A 21,244-nucleotide genomic window follows, 5' to 3' on the forward strand; every position below is an offset into this window, starting at 1 on the left:
ATTCACAACGTCTGGTAGCAAGATAATCACCAATGTCTGATGATGGATAAAGAAGGAGGAGGAGGAGGAGGAGGAGAGGAGGAGGAAGAAGAAGAAGAGGAAGAAGAAGAAGAAGAAGAAGGAGGAGGAGAAGAAGGAGAAGAAGAAAAAGAAGGAGAAGGAGAAGGAGAAGGAGGAGAAGAAGAAGAAGAAGAAGAAGAAGAAGAAGAAGAAGAAGAAGAAGAAGAAGAAGAAGAAGAAGAAGAAGAAGAAGAAGACTATCCAGTCTCTTCTTAAAAACCTCCAGAGTTGGAGCACCCACAACTTCTGGTGGTAATCCGTTCCACTAGTTAATTGTTCTAACTGTCAGGAAATATCTCTTTAGGTCTAAATTACTTATCTCCTTGATTAGCTTCCATCCATTGCTTCTTGTCCTGGCTTCAGGTGGCTTGGAGAATAGTTTGACTCCCTCTTCTTTGTGGCAACCCCTGAGACATTGGAAGGTTGCTATCATGTCTCCCCTGGTCCTTCTTTGCATTAAACCAAACGTAACCAATTCCCACAACTGTTCTTCATATGTTTTAGCCTCCAGTCCACTAATCCTCTTTGTTGCTCTTCTCTGCACTCTTTCTAAGGAAACACACTCTCTAGAAAAATCTGTAATCCATCTCTGGTAAGAACAATTGTTTCAACACATTTTAGAGTTCTTCAACTCATTCATTCATTCATTCATTCATTCATTCATTCACTCACTCACTCACTCACCCACTCATTCATTCATCCATCCATTCATTCACCCATCCCTCCCTCCCTCCCTCCATCCATCCATCCATCCAATATTAAATTGATTGATTGATTTAATAGTAGTATGGGGTTTCCTGCCTAAGCAGGGGGTTGGACTAGAAGACCTCCAAGGTCCCTTCCAACCTTGTTGTTGTTGTTACTGTTATTATTATCATTTCTATTGCTATTGCTGTTGTTAGTCACTCATCCTGCTATCATGAGTGACTCTGCCTGCCTTACAGTGTCATAAAACAGAAAAATAAAAACTATTGCAAACATAGAAACAGCACGAATGGTAGGAATGACATAGAGACGAAAGAGCGAAAGCTCAATTTAACAGGCACCGTTCAGTAAGTCAGAGGTTCCACCCAGAGATGGAGAATCTATTAGAGTTGCAGTTTTTCGCATTATTTCTGGTTAATAAAGCAATCCAAGTTCATCCTCAAATTTCCCAGACCTTTTCTCTGTTTGTATTTTGTGTTTGGTTGCAATCTCCAAAGGGGATATTAAAGTCTCTACATGTAAAACCAGCTGTGGCCTTCAGCTATGCTGATACCATAACATCGCTCTATTTATGCAGAGGGGGTTTTCTGTTGCTTCCTGCTCTTCCCTCTCAGCAGCCCCTAAGTAAGCATTTCATAGATAATTAATGCTAAAAAGCATACTCCAAAAGGGAAGAAGAGCTATAAAATTTAACAAATGGGCAGCTCGCAGAAACTGGAAATCAGGCCTCGGATAAAGTTAATGGGGATGCACCAAATCTTTGCAATCATCAAAGGGTTAGGCTTTTAAGATGCCCTAGAACTTTATTTTATTCATTTATTTTGTCAAACATGTATTGGTAGTGTACAAATACATTACAATGTTTATATAAATGATACTAGTAAGAGAGAAACATTAGGAAAGGGGACGGAAGGCATGCTGGTGCACTTATGCAGGCCCCTTACTGACCTCTTAGGAATCAGGAGAGGTCAACAGTAGATAGACACTGGGCCAACAAAGAATTCTATTCTATTCTATTCTATTCCATTCCATTCCATTCCATTCTATTCTAACATAGAAACATAGAAGATTGACAGCAGAAAAACACCTCCTGGTCCATCTAGTTTGCCCTTATACTATTTCTTGTATTTTATCTTAGGATGGATGGATGTTTATCCCAGGCATGTATAAATTCAGTTACTATGGTTTTACCAACCACATCTGCTGGACGTTTGTTCCAAACTACTCTTTTAGTCAAATAATATGTTCTCACGTTGCTTCTGATCTTTTCCCCATCTAACCTCAGATTGTGCCCCCTTATTCTTGGTTCACTTTCCTATTAAAAACACTTCCCTCCTGAACCTTATTTAACCCTTTAACATATTTAAATGTTTCGATCATGTCCCCCTTTTCCTTCTGTCTTCCAGACTATACAGATTGAGTTCATTAAGTCTTTCCTGATACGTTTTATACTTCAGACCTCCCATCATTCTTGTAGCCTGTCTTTGGACCTGTTCAATTTTGTTGATATCTTTTTTGTAGGTGAGGTCTCCAGAACTGGACAGTATTATTCCAAATGGGGTCTCGCCAGCGCTCTATAGAGCGGGATCACAATCTCCCTCTTCCTGCTTGTTATACCTCTAGCTATGCAGCCAAGAATTCTATTTGCTTTCTCTACCGCACTGTTCACCCATTTTGAGACTGTCAGAAATCACTACCCCTAAATCCTTCTCTTCTGAAGTTTTTGCTAACACAGAACTGCTAATACAATACTCAGATTGAGGATTCCTTTTGCCCAAGGGTATTATTTTACATTTGGAAACATACTGCAGTTTCCATTGCTTTGACCATTTATCTAATAAAGCTAATTCTATTCTATTCTATTCTATTCTATTCTATTCTATTCTATTCTATAGATGTTAGAGACATTGCCACTCTCTTTTGCATCATTCCATGAATCATTCCGGGGAGCTGTCGGCCGGTCAGGAGGCACAAAAGGAGCTGGGGAATACCACAAATGCATTCTGGGGGCGGAGCTTTGACATCATGTATACCGGCAGGTTGCTAAGGATGCCAAGGTGATCACTTCCTGGATTCCGGGGGTGGCACTAGAATAATGGAGGGAGGATGGAATCCAGGAAGTGATCACCTTGGCATCCTTAGCAACCTGCCGGTATACATGATGTCAAAGCTCCGCCCCTGGAATCCCATCGTTTTTTATTTTTACGAAAAAGGACGCCACAGCAGCGCTACAAGCAAAGGGAGGTCCTTTCATGTAATTTTTTTTTAATGTGAAAGGACCTTCCTTTGCTTGTGGTGCCGCTGCGGCGTCCTTTTTCGTAAAAATAAAAATAAATAAAAATTAAAAATCCGTAAAAAATAAAAAATGATGGGATTCCAGGGGCGGAGCTTTGACGTCACGGACCGTTCGGGTTCGGCCGTACTTTGCGTGAAGTTCACCCAAACTCGCCAAACCCGAACACCATTGGGTTCGCCCATCACTATTCCTAACACAAAACCTACGTTTTAGCCCTTGCGTAATTGTAACACCCTTTGTACTTGCATCTCTGCTTTCACAGCCTTTATGGGTTGTATGCTCATGTCTAGCTGTGTGGCCCTCAACCATTCTTTTCATTCTGCTCTGCTGGGTTGCTCCAGCCCATGTGTCAATCACGCCGTCCCCCCCTCTTCTGATCCAAGACGTGGTGCCCACCAGAGTTTTCCGCGAGCCAGCGAGGTGGTGAAAGGGACCTCTCCACATGTTGCAATTTCCCTGATTAGGATCTCAGACTGAATGGGGAGCTAAAAAGGACCTGTCAGCTGTCATTTAAGTCAAATGCACTTGTGTGTTTCAAAAATCTTTTCCTGAATTCAGAGCTCATTTGATGGAGTGTGTGTGTATGTGTGTGTAAACACACACACACACACAAACACACACACATATATAGTTTTTGATAGCACTTTTTTTAATGAAAGCTGACAGCTGCTTTTTTTAAAAAGCACTAAACTTGGGGAGTTTTAATCCAGCTGAAATGGAAGGTAATTAGAAATAGCTGGAAGGAAAACTAATAGAGAGCACGTAATCTTCCTAGATGTTCCCAAACTGCACCGTAGCATATTTTCCTTTCTTTTCCCCAAATTGTACAAGGTGATAAAGCAGATAATGACAATGATCTGGGCAAGGATTCCGTGGGGCTGGAAGGACGGAGGGCTTTCGGTTTTGGAAAGAGGGCAACATCACTTGTCCAATAACGTTTGTCACCACGTTTATCACCCGTCACCCGGAAGTCTAGAAGTTGGATTTGAATGAATTTTCATGGGAAATAAGAAAGTTTGGGTACTTTGGGTAACTGAAGAGAGTCAGGAATGTCCAGAATGGAATAAAGACCCTTGCTTGGGCAGTGGGGTTATTTATTTCTTTGCCTGTTTGATTTTGTTTGTTTTTGTCAAGTATGTATTGATGGTATACAAAAATATAATAATATTTATATATATGATACTAGTAAAAAAAAGGAAAAAAAGAAGAATTAGGATAGTGGATGGAAGGCACGTTGGTTCACTTATGCAGGCCCCTTACTGACCTCTTAGGAATCGGGAGAGGTCAACAGTGGAGAGTCCAAGGGTAAAGCTTTGGGGGTTTGGTGATGATACTACAGAGTCAGGTAGTGAGTTCCAGGCATCAACTACTCGGTTACTAAAGTTTCCAACACTCTATAAAGAAGCGCTCGTGCGCCCCCTCCTCAAGAAGCCTTCCCTGGACCCAGCCGTACTTAATAACTATCGTCCAGTCTCCAACCTTCCCTTTATGGGGAAGGTTGTTGAGAAGGTGGTGGCACTCCAGCTCCAGCGGTCCTTGGAAGAAGCCGATTATCTAGGTCCCCAGCAGTCGGGTTTCAGGCCCGGTTACAGCACGGAAACCGCTTTGGTCGCGTTGATGGATGATCTCTGGCGGGCCCGGGACAGGGGTTTATCCTCTGTCCTGGTGCTCCTCGATCTCTCAGCGGCTTTCGATACCATCGACCATGGTATCCTTCTGCACCGGTTGGAGGGGTTGGGGGTGGGAGGCACTGTTCTCCAGTGGTTCTCTTCCTACCTCTCTGGCCGGTCGCAGTCGGTGTTAGTGGGGGGTCAGAGGTCGGCTCCGAGGTCTCTCCCTTGTGGGGTGCCTCAGGGGTCGGTCCTCTCCCCCTTGCTATTTAACATCTACATGAAACTGCTGGGTGAGATCATCCAAGGACATGGGGTGAGGTATCATCAATATGCCGATGATACCCAGCTTTACATCTCCACCCCATGCCCAGTCAATGAAGCGGTGGAAGTGATGTGCCGGTGCCTGGAGGCTGTTGGGGCCTGGATGGGTGTCAACAGACTCAAACTCAACCCGGATAAGACGGAGTGGCTGTGGGTTTTGCCTCCCAAGGACAATCCCATCTGTCCGTCCATTACCCTGGGGGGGGGGGGAATTACTGACCCCCTCAGAGAGGGTCCGCAACTTGGGCATCCTCCTCGACCCACAGCTCACATTAGAAAACCATCTCTCAGCTGTGGCGAGGGGGGCGTTTGCCCAGGTTCGCCTGGTGCACCAGTTGCGGCCCTATCTGGACTGGGACTCATTGCTCACAGTCACTCATGCCCTCATCACCTCGAGGTTCGACTACTGTAATGCTCTCTACATGGGGCTACCTTTGAAAAGTGTTTGGAAACTTCAGATCGTGCAGAATGCAGCTGCGAGAGCAGTCATGGGCTTACCCAGGTATGCCCATGTTTCACCATCACTCCGCAGTCTGCATTGGCTGCCGATCAATTTCTGGTCACAATTCAAAGTGTTGGTTATGACCTTTAAAGCCCTTCATGGCATCGGACCAGAATATCTCAGGGACCGCCTCCTGCCACATGAATCCCAGCGACCGATTAGGTCCCACAGAGTGGGCCTCCTCCGGGTCCCGTCAACTAAACAATGTCGGTTGGCAGGCCCCAGGGGAAGAGCCTTCTATGTGGCGGCCCCGGCTCTCTGGAACCAACTCCCCCCGGAGATCAGAACTGCCCCTACTCTTCATGCCTTCCGTAAACTCCTTAAAACCCACCTTTGCCGTCAGGCATGGGGGAACTGAAACATCTCCCCCTGGGCATGTTTAATTTATACATGGTATGCTTGTGTGTGTGTCTGTTAGCATATGGGGTTTTTAAAATCTTTAAATATTTTAATTAATTGGATTATTTATGATTTGTTTCACTTGTTGTGAGCCGCCCCGAGTCTTCGGAGAGGGGCGGCATACAAATCCAAATAATAAATAAATAAATAAATAAATAAAGTTGTATTTCCTGCAGTCAGGTTTGGAGCGGTGTACTTTGAGTTTGTATCCGTTGGGTGCTCGTGTGTTGTTATGGTTGAAGCTGAAGTAGCCGTTGACAGGAAGGATGTTGTAGAAGATTATTTTATGGGCTGTGCTTAGTTATAGTAGCTAGCTATGCTTAGTTTGGTTGAACTACAAGTCCTTCAAGGTCCTTTCTAAATCTACTGTAGGTAAAGACCTCCCCCCACAGAATGAAACATTTTGGGGGATATTAAAAGAGGCAGAATGTTATACTTCTTCAAGGGACAATTGGGAAAAAAAACAAGTTCTTAAAGGCAGAAAGCAGCCCCAGTCTTGCTGCATAGTAAAAACATCCTCCAGCAGATGCCTGAAATCTTTAGAAATGGAGATTTTGTACCTAGGAATTATATATATATATATATATATATATATATATATATATATATATATATATATATATATATATATATATAAAAAATATTATTATTATTATTATTATTATTATTATTATTATTATTATTATTTATTGGATTTGTATGCCGCCCCTCTCCGCAGACTCGGGGCGGCTAACAACAGTGGTAAAACAACATGAACAATCCAATTAATAAAAACAACTAAAAAACCCTTATTATAAAAAACCAAACATACACACAAACATACCATGCATAATTTGTAGTAGCCTAGGGGGAAAGGATAACTTAACTCCCCCATGCCTGGCGACAAAGGTGAGTCTTAAGTAATTTGCGAAAGACAAGGAGGGTGGGGGCCGTTCTAATCTCTGGGGGGAGTTGGTTCCAGAGGGCCGGGGCCGCCACAGAGAAGGCTCTTCCCCTGGGGCCCGCCAAACGACATTGTTTGGTCGACGGGACCCGGAGAAGGCCAACTCTGTGGGACCTTATCGGCCGCTGGGATTGTTCTGGAGTAGGGGAGACATGATAGCAGTGTTCCAATATCTCAGGGGTGGCCACAAAGAACAAAGACCTCAACCTATTCTCCAAAGCATCTGAGGGTAGAACAAGAAGCAATGGGTGGAAACTAAACAAGGAGAGAAACAACTGAGAACTAAGGATGAATTTGAGACCAATTAACTAGTAGAACAGATTCCCACAAGAGGTTGTGGGTGCTTCACCACTGATGGTTATCAATATGAGATTGGAAAGTCGTCTTCTTCTTCTTCTTCTTCTTCTTCTTCTTCTTCTTCTTCTTCTTCTTCTTCTTCTTCCTCCTCCTCCTCCTCCTCCTCCACCACCTCCTCCTCCTCCTCCTTCTTCTTCCATCATCAGACATTGGTGATCAGGTTGACCAACCTATTTCTATCAACAACTGCACAAAGAAAGTGCTGCTGAGTGTTGTCCAAACCAGCCTCTTATGCTTTGAATCCATGATGTTCTTCTTCTTCTGCCTGGACCTTGTTTGTCTTCAGTCTTTCCGTGCACTATTAAGTGACGTATGGCACATTTTTCCGGGTATCGCATCCCATATCCAAACTATTATTTGGCTTTGTAATGGTTTCGATGGTTTCCATTGGCTTTATCAGAGAGTCACTTGTTTGCAATGGTATATGGCAGTGATGACGAACCTATGGCACAGGCATATCTGCTGGCATGCGAGCTGTTGCCCTAGCTCAGCTCCAACGTGCATGTGTGTGGTGGCCAGCTGATTTTTGGCTTAAACAGAGGCTCTGGGAGGGCGCTTTTGGCTTCCAGAGAGCCTCCAGGGGGATGAGGGTGGCCGTTTTTACCGTCCCTGCCTCCAGGGAAGCCTTTGGAGCCTAGGGAGGGCGAAACACGAGCCTATTGGGTCCACCAAGAGTTGGAAAACAGGCCATTTCCAGCCTCCAGAAGACCTCTGGGGTTGGGGGAAGCTGTTTTTGTCCTCCCGGGGCATTGAATTATGGGTGTGGGCACTCACACATGTGCGATAGCGTGCGCATAAGTTCTTTTGGCACCCAAGGAAAAAAAGGTTCACCATCCCTGGTATAGGGTCTCCCGCTTGGACGGGTAGAAGGGGGGTGGACTAGAAGCCCTCCAAAGTCCCAACTCTGTTATTCTGATCATTAAAAAGAGATCCCACCTAGAATTTGTTGTGGCCCGACCGTGTCCTGCACAGCTGATCATGGATTCTGAGGATCGAGAGACGGGTGTGGGTGGGTTTCCTAGGCCAGTGTACTTGGCACCCAAGTCTGAAAGCAACAGGATGTGGGGTCAGAGGCTGAAAGCCAATCAGGGCCTGTTGCACCTCCAGAGGTGCCCATGATGCAAGGGTGCACAGGAGTGTTAGCAGACAGGAATGGCTGAGGAGGAAGAGGTCTCTGCATGAATAGATCTCTAAAACAATTGGCCACGCCTTTCAGCTATTTAAAGGTGTGCCACGTGATAAGTCAGTGTGGAAGTCAACTTTAGAACATGCTTGGATTTCACTCTTGGACTATTTATGTTGAATTACAACTTGAGAAAGTGGAATCTTTGCTTCCGGGCTTCCTCAGAGTGAGTCATGTTAATGAGAGATATGTGATCAAAGACAATTATTTGGGAGTTTTGGCTTTCTCTTTGAGATTCTAATGAACAGCTGAAATGGAACAGACTTCTTTCTTGCTTTGCTGATGCCTTTTAAAATGTTAAACCTCGATCTAGAAAAACAACCCTGTGTATAAAACGTAAAGATAGCTATCAAAAAAAGCAATTTAAAGGCTGAGTAAATAATGTTAGTCAACATATTAGTTGACCCTCTTTCTTTCTTTCTTTCTTTCTTTCTTTCTCTCTCTCTCTCTCTCTCTCTTTCTTTATTTTTCTTTCTTTCTCTCTTTCTTTCTTTCTTTTTCTTTCTCTCTCTCTCTTTCTTTCTTTTTCTTTTTCTCTCTCTCTTTCTTTTTCTTTCTTTTTCTCTCTCTCTTTCTTTCTTTCCTTCTTTCTTTCTTTCTCTCTCTTTCTTTCTTTTTTTCTCTTTATCTCTCTCTCTCTCTCTCTTTCTTTTTTCTTTCTTCCTTTTTTCTTTCTTTCTTTCTCTTCTCTTCACCTTTTCTCTCTCTTTTCTGTTCTTCTTTTTTGCTCATTTTTGTAACTGTATTTGATTATTTCTGTTTTGTCTGTTTTTATATGCAAATACTGTAACTAATAAATATATTTTTTTAAAAAAATAAAATGTTAAACCTCTCTGCTACTAAACTATTAAAATTACATGTTTCCATTTCTTGTGGGGGCTCATCGCTGGAACAGAACAGAATTAAGGAGAAATTTTGACACAATCAGAACAATGCTACCCCCCTGACTGATTTGTTTAACCAATCCCTGTTAACAGGAGATGTTCCTGAGGATTGGAGAATGGCCAGTGTTGTGCCTATCCACAAGAAGGGCAGTAGAGAAGAAGCTGGAAACTACAGGCCAGTTAGCTTGACATCAGTTGTAGTTAAAATGATGGAGACTCTACTCAAAAAGAGGATAAATCAGCATCTAAAAAACAATAACTTATTGGACCCAAATCAGCATGGCTTTACTGAAGGCAAATCGTGTCAGACTAATCTCATTGAGTTCTTTGACTATGTCACAAAGGTGTTGGATGAAGGTGGTGCCGTGGATATTGCCTATCTGGACTTCAGCAAAGCCTTTGATACGGTTCCACATAAAGAGCTGATAGATAAATTAGTGAAGATTGGACTTAATCCCTGGATAGTTCAATGTATTTGCAGCTGGCTGAAGCGTAGACATCAGAGAGTTATTGTTAATGGCGAGTATTCTGAGCAGAGACAGGTTACAAGTGGTGTGCCACAAGGGTCTGTTCTGGGTCCTATTCTTTTTAATATGTTTGTGAGTGACATAGGGGAAGGTTTGGTAGGGAAGGTTTGCCTATTTGCCGATGACTCTAAAGTGTGCAATAGGGTTGATATTCCTGGAGGGGTCTGTAATATGGTAAATGATTTAGCGTTACTAGATAAATGGTCAAAGCAATGGAAACTGCAGTTTAATGTTTCCAAATGTAAAATAATGCACTTGGAGAAAAGGAATCCTAAATCTGAGTATTGCATTGGCAGTTCTGTGTTAGCAAAAACTTCAGAAGAGAAGGATTTAGGGGTAGTGATTTCTGACAGTCTCAAAATGGGTGAGCAGTGTGGTCGGGCAGTAGGAAAGGCAAGTAGGATGCTTGGCTGCATAGCTAGAGGTATAACAAGCAGGAAGAGGGAGATTGTGATCCCCTTATATAGACCGCTGGTGAGACCACATTTGGAGTACTGTGTTCAGTTCTGGAGACCTCACCTACAAAAAGATATTGACAAAATTGAACGGGTCCAAAGACGGGCTACAAGAATGGTGGAAGGTCTGAAGTATAAAACGTATCAGGAAAGACTTAATGAACTCCATCTGTATAGTCTGGAAGACAGAAGGAAAAGGGGGGACATGATCGAAACATTTAAATATGTTAAAGGGTTAAATAGGGTTCAGGAGGGAAGTGTTTTTAACAGGAAAGTGAACACAAGAACAAGGGGACACAATCTGAAGTTAGTTGGGGGAAAGATCAAAGGCAACATGAGAAAGTATTATTTTACTGAAAGAGTAGTAGATCCTTGGAACAAACTTCCAGCAGACGTGGTTGATAAATCCACAGTAACCGAATTTAAACATGCCTGGGATAAACATATATCCATTGTAAGATAAAATACAGGAAATAGTAAAAGGGCAGACTAGATGGACCATGGGGTCTTTTTCTGCCGTCAGTCTTCTATGTTTCTATGTTTCTATTAATAGAGTGGCTTGTCTTCATGAGTTGAAGATGCTCCAATACTGCCATAGAAGATTTTAAGAAGAGATAGGACAAGCCTGTGTGTGAAGAGGTATGGGGTCTCCTGCTTGAGCAGAGGGTTGGACTAGAAGACCTCCAAGGTCCCTTCCAGCTCTGTAATTCTGTTACTTATTTCTAAACGTGGCCATCGCAACCGATGATTCCAGGTTCGCTTACACAACTAAAACTAGAAAAAAACAAGTTTCCCAACTAAAAATAAAACAATAAAATTGTTTTATTTTTTTTAAAAAAATGAAAACATGGGAAATGAATAGGTAAGGCAGCCAAGATAATTAGCCCGTTAACGGCTAGTGAGTTATTCCAGGAGCTGAGGTTAAAGAGCGCAACAGCTTAGCACAATGATTTGATGTAAGCCAATGCCTGGTGAGAAAAAACATTAGAGCAACAAGCCTCTCTCTCTTTTACACACAACACACACAGAAACACACCCACTGCTGGTGGCCTCCCCCCACCCACACATTTCAATCCATGGGGAGAAAAGAAATTAGGAGAAAAGAAAAGAAAAGCCAATTATATTCACATAACACATGCAATTTACCCAATTTACAATCCTCAATTTACAAGAATCTACCGTATTTTTAGGAGTATAAGCAGTAATGGGCAGCCAGAATTTTTACTGCCTCACTGTGGGTGTGGCTTGTTTTATGGGTGTGGCTTAATGGTCATGTGATTGGGTAGGAGTGGCTTGCTGGGCATGTGATCAAGTGGGAGTGGCTTGAATGATCATCATCGTTCAAGGGAGCTGTTAAATCCTCGACTTACAGCCTTACCGGTGTCGCTCTCTGGGGTGACAATTTGCGTAAATAAGTGCACTGGTGTGCCTTTTGTCCCCTGTCCAATTATCTTTCCTTTCTTTCACCTATCTTATATATTCCCTTCCTTTTATATATCCTCTCCTCTAAGTTAACCTTCACCCTCTTTTATATTATCACATGTCTGTTTTTCTTCCTATGTATTTGTGTATTGGACAAATGAATTAATGAATAAATAAAATAAAATCAATGCTGCCAGCGTCGCTGTCACCCAGGCCTTCTGCTTGCACCTCAGGCGGGAGGTGGCCGAGTGAGGCTGGAGGGGAGCCGGGCAAGAGAGAGGGAAGCTCGTCCAAGGCCAGGAAGGAGGAAAGAGGAAAAAAGCAAGGAGCGCAGACGCAGCAGCAGCAGCAGCAGAGAAAAAAAGGAGAACCGAGCCGAGACCAGTAATCCAGGAAGTGACAGCCACCAATCAGCTGGAGCTGTGCACGCATCTTCATGTCCGCTGGTGGAACTGCATTCCACCCCGTCCTGCCTGCTGCTCACCTCTGGCCACACTTACCTTTTCCTACTGGATTGGTCCTGGAGGCAGGTGCGGTCGTGCGCATGGTCGGAGGCAGGCGTGCACACCCCTGCAGGAGATTTTGTTGAAAAAAATATCACCGAAATCTCACATGTACAAGCATCTTTGTGCAATATTTTGGTGATTTTCTCTGATTTCTTTGCTTCCGCGCATGCATGGAACCAAAACCTTACATGGGGGTGTATGGGGGCAATGCTTTCATGCGGTTGGGACATGCAGAAGGACATGCATCACTGTTTCCGCCACGAAACGGTGACTGCAGGCATACTGGGGGCTGCCCAATAATGGTGGGGAAAAACCTTGTAGGTCATCTTGTCCAACCCACCATCCAAGCACCAGTGATGGCAAATGTATGCACAGTTGGCACGCAAATCAATACTGTGTCCGAGGGCATGCTAGATATTGCCCTATGTCAACTCCAGCGTGCGTGCACAGGCTAGCCCGCTTATTTTTGGCCTTGGGGAAGGCCATTTCGCCCTCTGGAGGCTTCAGGGAAGCTTCCTGAAAATATGGATCAAATTGAAGGGGTCCAAAGATGGGCTACAAATATGGTGGAAGGTCTTCAGCATAAAACGTATCAGGAAAGACTTCATGGACTCAATCTGTATAGTCTGGAGGAAAGAAGGAAAAGGGGGGACACGGTCGAAACATTTAAATATGTCAAAGGGTTAAATAAGGTTCAGGAGAGAAGTGTTTTTAAAAGGAAAGTGAACACAAGAACAAGGGGACACAATCTGAGGTTAGTTGGGGGAAAGATCAAAAGCAACATGAGAAAATATTATTTTACTGAAAGAGTAGTAGATCCTTGGAACAAACTTCCAGCAGACGTGGTAGATAAATCCACAGTAACTGAATTTAAACATGCCTGGGATAAACATATATCCATCCTAAGATAAAATACAGAAAATAGTATAAGGGCAGACTAGATGGACCATGAGGTCTTTTTCTGCCGTCAGTCTTCTATGTTTCTATGTTTCTATTTCCAAATTATTTATATTAATTGATTAGAAATGTTTTATATATTCTATTTTTTATTGAAATGTTGTAAGCCGCCCCTAACCCACGGAGAGTGGTGGCATATAAGTCAAATGAATGAATGAATGAATGAATGAATGAATGAATGAATGAATGAATGAATGAATAAATAACCTCTGTTCTATGGGTGGATTCCCCTCCCTCCTTACACACACTCACACACAGTATTTATTTGTTTGTTTGTCTGCCTGCCTGCCTGCCTGCCTGCCTGCCTGCCTGCCTGCCTGCCTGCCTGCCTGCCTGCCTGCCTGCCTGCCTGCCTGCCTGCCTGCCTGCCTGCCTGCCTGCCTATCTATCTATCTATCTATCTATCTATCTATCTATCTATCTATCTATCTATCTATCTATCTATCTATCTATCTATCTATCTATCTATCTATTTATTTATAACTGTAGTACAGTTCTCATGCCTATTGCTAGCCTCCCTTTTTTTTTTTTTGCAGGGGGTTTTGCCGCAAAACAGGAGAATTGGGTATAGCATCTCCTGCTTGAGCATGGAGGGGGTGGACTACAAGACCTCTCGGGTCCCTTCCGACTCTTGTTATTTTGCTATTCTTTGCTCCGCGACAGGAAGATCACGGGAGGAGATGGAAATCAAAATTGGATGAAAGGACTTTGAGCCGCGCAATTGGTAAATAAGCTGGGCCTGATAATAGGCTGCCGGAATTAACTTAATAGCCTAAGTATAGAGGGGCGTTTGACAGGCGAGGCGGTTGCTCGCTCTCTCGGTGCTCAGAATTCACAATTTGTTCCATCAGAAAGACAAAAGATACTACATATAACAACCGCAGCAAGAATCATATAAGCCCAACCCTGGAAGCAGGAGACCCTCCTGACTATGTTTAATTTGATATCAAAGGTCTATGAAATTGCAGAGATGGCTAAGCTTACTCAAGAACTACAGAATAAGATAACAAGGAACTCCACAATACTTGGGACAGGTGGTATGTCTGGATAACCAAACATTTTTTATATACAAATAATTAAAATCTTGATTGTGAATACACACTTAAATGAAAATGGAGAATAATGGAGAGAAAAAATAAAATATAGTTGCTTTAATGAACCATGATACCACACAATAAATATAGTTGAAATGAAAGGAAACATAGAGAAATAGATATTGATAATTTAAGGAGATGGTTGCAAATGAATAAGCTGCAAACAAAAAAAATATCCTGCTATATAGCAGGTATCCACTTTAAGTTCTGATACCAAAGTTACTTAATGTTTATTTATTTGTTTGTTTGTTTCTTTGTTTGTTTGTTTGTTTGTTCGTTCGTTCATTCATTCATTCATTCATTCATTCATTCATTCATCCATTCATTCATTTATTGTTAGAGTTGAAAGGGACCATGGAGGCCATCGAGTTCAACCCCCTGCCCAAGCAGGAACCCTATAGCACACCAGTCAAGTGGCAGTTCAATCTTCTCTTAAAAATGTCCAGAGTGTTGGAGTTCACAACGTCCGCTGGTAGGTTGTTCCACTGGTTGATCGCTCTGACCGTCAGGAAGTTCCTCCTTATCTCCACGTTGAATCTCTCCTTGGTCAGCTTCCAGCCGTTGTCCCTCGTCCAGCCCTCTGGTGCCCTGAAGAATAAAGCGATCCCCTCCTCTCTGTGGCAACCCCTCATATACTTGTAGACTGCTATCATGTCCGCTCTGGCCCTCCTTTTCTCTAGGCTATCCATGCCCAGTTCCCTCAGTCTCTCTTCGTAAGTCTTGCTTTCCAATCCCTTAATCATCTTGGTTGCTCTTTTTTGCACCTTCTCCAGAGTTTCAATGTCTCTTTTGAAGTCTGGTGACCAGAACTGAACACAGTACTCCAGGTGGGGTCTGACCAGGGCATAGTAGAGTGGTATTAAGACTTCCCCGGTCTTGGAGTGTATTCCCCTGTTGATGCAGCTTAGGACTGTGTTGGCTTTTTTAGCTGCTGCTGCACATTGTTGGCTCATGTTTAGTTGATTGTCCACCAAGACTCCGAGGTCTCTTTCGCAGTTGCTACTGCTAAGAGCGGTTTCTCCCAGGTTGTATGTGTATGTATAAAGCATAAGGCTTTATCTTGTCTTGTTTCTATGTATGTATGTTTTCTTTCTATGTCATTTTGTTTTTATTAATGTAAATAACTAATAAAGATATTTTTTTAAAAAAAACAAAAGAGCTTGCCCGGGGTTTCTGCTCGGGGGTGGGTTCCACAGCTCGAGAAATGGGGCAGAGAAAGGGGGTCAGAAGGGAGGGGTGTCCTTCAGCCACAGAATGGAGACCAAGAGGGGTCTCCTGTTCAAGGCACCAGCCTTCCCGTATGTAAACAAGGGGACACAATCTGAAGTTAGTTGGGGGAAAGATCAAAAGCAACATGAGAAAATATTATTTTACTGAAAGAGTAGTAGATCCTTGGAACAAACTTCCAGCAGACGTGGTAGATAAATCCACAGTAACTGAATGTAAACATGCCTGGGATAAACATATATCCATCCTAAGATAAAATACAGGAAATAGTATAAGGGCAGACTATATGGACCATGAGGTCTTTTTCTGCCGTCAGTCTTCTATGTTTCTATGTTTAAACTGTGTGTGTTTTGGGGGATGTCAGAGGTTGTTTAATCTGCAGCCAAGAGTTGAGATTGGACGGGGTTGCAGCAGTTTGCATTTTTACGTATTTATTTCATTCGGCGTAGCGAAATGCAACAGAGTGCAATAAAATTCGCAGAAACAACATATAAAAGTATGTGCATCAAAAATGTAAAACACAGAGAGCAGCGAATTGTTTTCAAAACACACAGATGAGCGATGAATAAAATTAGGGATAAAGATAAATTATGTAGGAGCAGTTACTGGAATTTGTGGAGAGGGTAGGAGTAAGTGTAGGAGTAGGAGTAGGAGTAGGAGTAAGAGCAGGCGCAGGAGGAGAATTATGGGGTCTTTGGTGCTCTCTGAACTTGGTTTTTTTCTTGAAAATGTTTCATTACCCATTTAGGTAACATCATCAATACTAGAAGGGTTTCCTCTCTGTTTATATAGAAGTGGTTTGCCATTATAAACAGAAAGAAAACAACTGTCAGAGTCATAGTTCCCTCTAAGCTGAGCAGTGAGCAATCGCTCACTTAAAAATCATCATCAACTCAGAGTTTTCCAAACCTGCCCAGAAGCCGAGAGGGAAAGAGGGAGAGGGAAGGAGAGAGAGGAAGAGAGGAAGAGAGAGAAACAGATAGAAAAAAGAGAGGAAGGAAAAGAGAAAGACAAAGAATGGGAGTAAGGAAGAGAGAAAGAAAATCAAAATCTAGTTTGAAACTAGCTCAACTATTTAAGTGGCATTTTGATATTGATAGAGTTGCCCTATGATGAGCTCACTGTTATAGACACACAGTACAGTATTTTATTTTGAAATTCTCTCAGGCAAAACAGGGTGGGTTGTTTATTTGTTTGTTTGTTTGTTTGTTTGTTTATTTGTTTGTTTGTTTGTTTGTTTGTTTGTTTGTTTGTTTATTTATTTATTTATTTATTTATTTATTTATTTATTTATTTATTTATTTATTTATTTATTTATTTATTTATTTATTTATTTATTTATTTATTTATTTATTTATTTATTTATTTATTTATTTATTTATTTATTTATTGTTTCTGTGCCGCCCAGTCCCGAAGGGACTGCCGCTGAGACAATATACTTTTCCGCCCACCCCCCAAAAAAATTTGAGGGAACACTGGTCAGAGTTCCAAATGACATCTGAGAAATAAATCAGAGTCCAAATCTTCGCCTACTTCCAAGTTCCAATTTATTAACAGATATGTACTGTAGTCAACCCAATACGAACTTTTCCTACAGTTCTCTACCCAGGTTAGGTTCAGTTCTGGTCACCGCACCTCAAAATATGCCGATGATACCCAGTTGTACATCTCCACCCCATGTCCAGTCAACGAAGCAGTGGAAGTGATGTGCCGGTGCCTGGAGGCTCTTGGGGCTGGATGGGTGTCAACAAACTCAAACTCAACCCAGACAAGACGGAGTGGCTGTGGGTTTTGCCTCCCAAGGACAATTCTATCTGTCCGTCCATTACCCTGGGTGGGGAATTATTGACCCCCTCAGAGAGGGTCCGCAACTTGGGCGTCCTCCTCGATCCACAACTCATATTAGAGAAACACCTTTCAGCTGTGGCGAGGGGGGCGTTTGTCCAGGTTCGCCTGGTGCGCCAGTTGCGGCCCTATTTGGACCGGGAGTTATTGCTCACAGTCACTCATGCCCTCATCACCTCAAGGCTCGACTACTGTAACGCTCTCTACATGGGGCTACCTTTGAAGAGTGTTCGGAAACTTCAGATCGTGCAGAATGCAGCTGCGAGAGCAATTATGGGCTTCTCTAAGTATGCCCATATCACTCCAACACTCCGCAGTCTGCATTGGCTGCTGATCAGTTTCCGGTCACAATTCAAAGTGTTGGTTATGACCTATAAAGCCCTTCATGGCACCGGACCAGAATATCTTCAGGACCGCCTCCTGCCGCACGAATCCCAGCGACCGGTTAGGTCCCACAGAGTCGACCTTCTCCAGGTCCCGTCGACTAAACAATGTTGTCTGGCGGGACCCAGGGGAAGAGCCTTCTCTGTGGGGGCCCAACCCTCTGGAACCAGCTCCCCCCTGAGATTAGGATTGCCCCCACCCTCCCTGCCTTTTGTAATCTCCTTAAGACCCACCTCTGCCGTCAGGCATGGGGGAACTAAAACACCTCCCCCTTGCCCATGTTGTTTTGTTGATTGATTGACTGTGTGCCTGGTTTTTTTATATATATATTGGGATTGTTTTATGAAATTACTAACTTTAAATTGTAATTAGACTGGTGGGCATTGGATTTTTATTATGTACTGTTTTTTATTATTGTGAGCCGCCCCGAGTTTGCGGAGAGGGGCGGCATATAAATCCAATAAATCTAATCTAATCTAATCTAAAAAGGATAGAATGGAACTGGAAAAGGTGCAAAAAAGGGGCAACAAGAACAATCTAGGAAATGGAGCCCCCCCCTTATGAAACCAGGTTGCAAGGCCTCGGTCTCTTCAGCCTTGAAAGACAGCGTAGAACAGGTGACTTGATCGAAGGGTATAAACTCATGCATGGGATGGAAAAGGTGGATGGAGAAAAATTATTTTCTCTATCACACAATACTCGGACGAGGGAGCCTTACCTAAAGCTCACAGGTAAGAAAGTGAGGACAAATCAAGGGAAATATTTCTTCACCCAGAGGGTCCTTGGTTGATGGGATTCCCTTCCAGAAGAGGTCATGACAGCTGTCAGTCTTGATAACGTCAAGGCAGGATTAGACAGATTCATGGATGCCAAGTGTATTGTAGGTGGTGATTGAAATGGATGTCCAAGTGCTGCCTTTATGTTGGTTGAGGCAGGCAGGGTTCCCTTGGGTCCCATTTGTTGGGGGTCAGGGGAAAGGGAGGGTCTGCTCAAGATCCCCATGGACAATTGGGGGGCCACTGTGAGACACAGAATGCTGGACTCGATGGGCTTTGGCCCGATTCAGCAGGGCTCTTCTTAGGTTCTTAGGTTTTTATGTTCCTTCTTTCCTTCCTTCCTTCCTTCCTTCCTTCCTTCCTTCCTTCCTTCCTTCCTTCTTTCCTTTCTTCCACCTAAGAGCTGGGGTGGCGCAGTGGTTAGAGTGGAGCCCTGCAGGCTGCTTCAGCTGACTGCTGTAGTTCAGCAGTTCAAATCTCATCACTGCCTCCAGGTTGACTCAGCCTTCCATCCTTCCAAAGTGGGTCAAATGGGGACCCAGATTATTGGGGGCAAGAGGCTGAGTCTAAGCCGTTTACTGTACTGTGAAGCAGTAGAGAAGTCCACATCCTATTGCTATTGCTAATGCGGTTGCTAGCCCTGACGTGGTGTTTAAATCCGTTGTTTCTCTCTGTTCCCTTGGGCTGTGCAGGCTGTCCATCAAAACAGGGAGCGAGGAACAATGGCAACGATTAGAGATGCAACCCCTTCGTTCAGGCCTCAGGGGAAACTGAGTCAGCCAAGAAGAGGGATCAAGCTTTTTTTCCAAGAATGAAAGAAAGCCGGCAGATACATCAAAATTTCAGGATATGCACAAAATGCACTTATCCTTCATTACTCATTGAAAAGTCTAGGGAGTTAGTCAAGAATAGACCTCTCTCTCTCTCCCCCCCTACCCATCATCTATCTATCTTTCCTTCTCTCTCTCCTCTCTCTCTTTCCTCTCTTTCTCTTTCTATCCTTCTCCCTTTCTCCTTTCTCTCCTTTCTCTTTTTCTTTCTCTCTCCTTCTCTCTCTCTCCTCTCTTCTCTCTCTCCCCCTCTCCCTACCCATCTATCTTTCCTTCTCTCTCTCTCTCCTTTCTCTCTCTCTCTTTCCTTCTCTCTCATCTCTCTCTCTTTCCTCTCTTTCTCTTTCTATCCTTCTCCCTTTCTCCTTTCTCTCCTTTCTCTTTTTCTTTCTCTCTCCTTCTCTCTCTCTCCTCTCTCTCTTTTCTCTCTCTCTATCCTCTCTTCTCTCTCTCCCCCTCTCCCTACCCATCTATCCTTCTCTCTCTCTCTCCTTTCTCTCTCTATCTTTCCTTCTCTCTCATCTCTCTCTTTTCTCTCCTTCTCTCTCTCTCCTCTCTCTTCTCTCTATCTTTCCTTCTCTTGCTCATCTCCCACTTTTCGCTCTCCTCTCTTTCTCCGTCTCTCTCTTTTCTCTCTCCTCTCCTCTCTGTTTCTGTCTCTCTCCTCTCTCTCTTTTCTCTCCTTCTACCCCCTTCTCTCTCCTTCTCACTCTCTTTTCTCTCCCCCCTCTTTTCCCTTTCCTTCTCTCTCTCTCCCCTCTCTTTTATTTTTCTCTATCATTCCTTCTCTCACTCATCTCTCTCTTTTCTCTCCTCTCTCTTTCCTTCTCTCTTTCATCTCTCACTTTTCTCTCTCCTTCTCTCTCCTTCTCTCTCTTTTCTCTCTTTTCTTTCTCCTTCTCTCTCTTATCATTTCTCTCCTTCTATCCCCTTCTATCTCCTTCTCTCTCTCCTCTCTCTCTTTTCTCTCTCCTTCTCTCTCTATCTCTCCTCTCTTTCTCTTCTCTCTCTCACTTCTCCCTTCTTCTCTCTCTCCTCTCTCTTCTCTCTCTCCCTCTCTTTCTCTCTCCTTCCCTCCCGCAGATCTTCCTGGGGAAGCCATCTTCTGCTGTGGGCGTCAGCTTTCTTCTCCTCCTCAAAGCTCCTCCTGCCTCCCCTGCCTTCAGCTGCTTCCTTCCTCCACGTGCAGCTGCTCACTGGGCCAAGGGGTTTATGGCTGGCTTTGATAAGAACAAATTGGTTCCATTAATGGGCCTATTGTGATTTACGGCTTCAACATTCCCATATGCACATGAGGGAAATTGTTCTCAGCTGGTCAACATTAGGGTCTGTTGTTCTTTGTGTGTGTGTGGACAGAGATAGTTAGTGGCTGAAGGGAATTGAAAAGAACAAGCGATCTGGAGAATTTTCCTTTGGACGCCAAGAGGTTGAGGAGGCTTCAAGTGGAAAGCACAAGATTTGTCTCCTTAGCGTTGGAGGTTTCTCATCTGCCCTTGTTTGGAAACCAGGCTCCAGAGAAGGGCTGAGAGTTGCAAGGGGCCTCGGAGGTCTTCTAGTCCAACCCCCTGCTTAGGCAGGAAACCCTACAGCACTTCAGACAAATGGTCATCCAACTTCTTCAAAACTTGGTGAGACCACATTTGGAATAATATTGTGTCCAGTTCTGGAAACCTCACCTACATAAAGAGATCAATCAAATTGAAGGGGTCTAAAGACGGGCTACAAGAATGGTGGAAGGTCTTAAGCATAAAACGTATCAGGAAAGACTTCATGAACTCAATCTGTATAGTCTGGAGGACAGGAGGAAAAGGGGGGACATGATCGAAACATTTAAATATGTTAAAGGGTTAAATAAAGTTCAGGAGGGAAGTGTTTTTAATAGGGAAGTGAACACAAGAACAAGGGGGCACAATCTGAGGTTAGTGGGGGGAAAGATCAGAAGCAACATGAGAACATAT

General features: G+C 43.5%; 1 pseudogene; it reads right to left on the reverse strand.

Moving 5' to 3' along the window:
- LOC139159627 (NADH-ubiquinone oxidoreductase chain 4-like) overlaps nt 1-21,244 on the reverse strand; it is an 86,587-nt pseudogene that overhangs the window by 37,570 nt on the left and 27,773 nt on the right.

Source organism: Erythrolamprus reginae, chromosome 2, assembly GCF_031021105.1.
Source record: "Erythrolamprus reginae isolate rEryReg1 chromosome 2, rEryReg1.hap1, whole genome shotgun sequence".
Taxonomy (NCBI): Eukaryota; Metazoa; Chordata; class Lepidosauria; order Squamata; family Dipsadidae; genus Erythrolamprus; species Erythrolamprus reginae.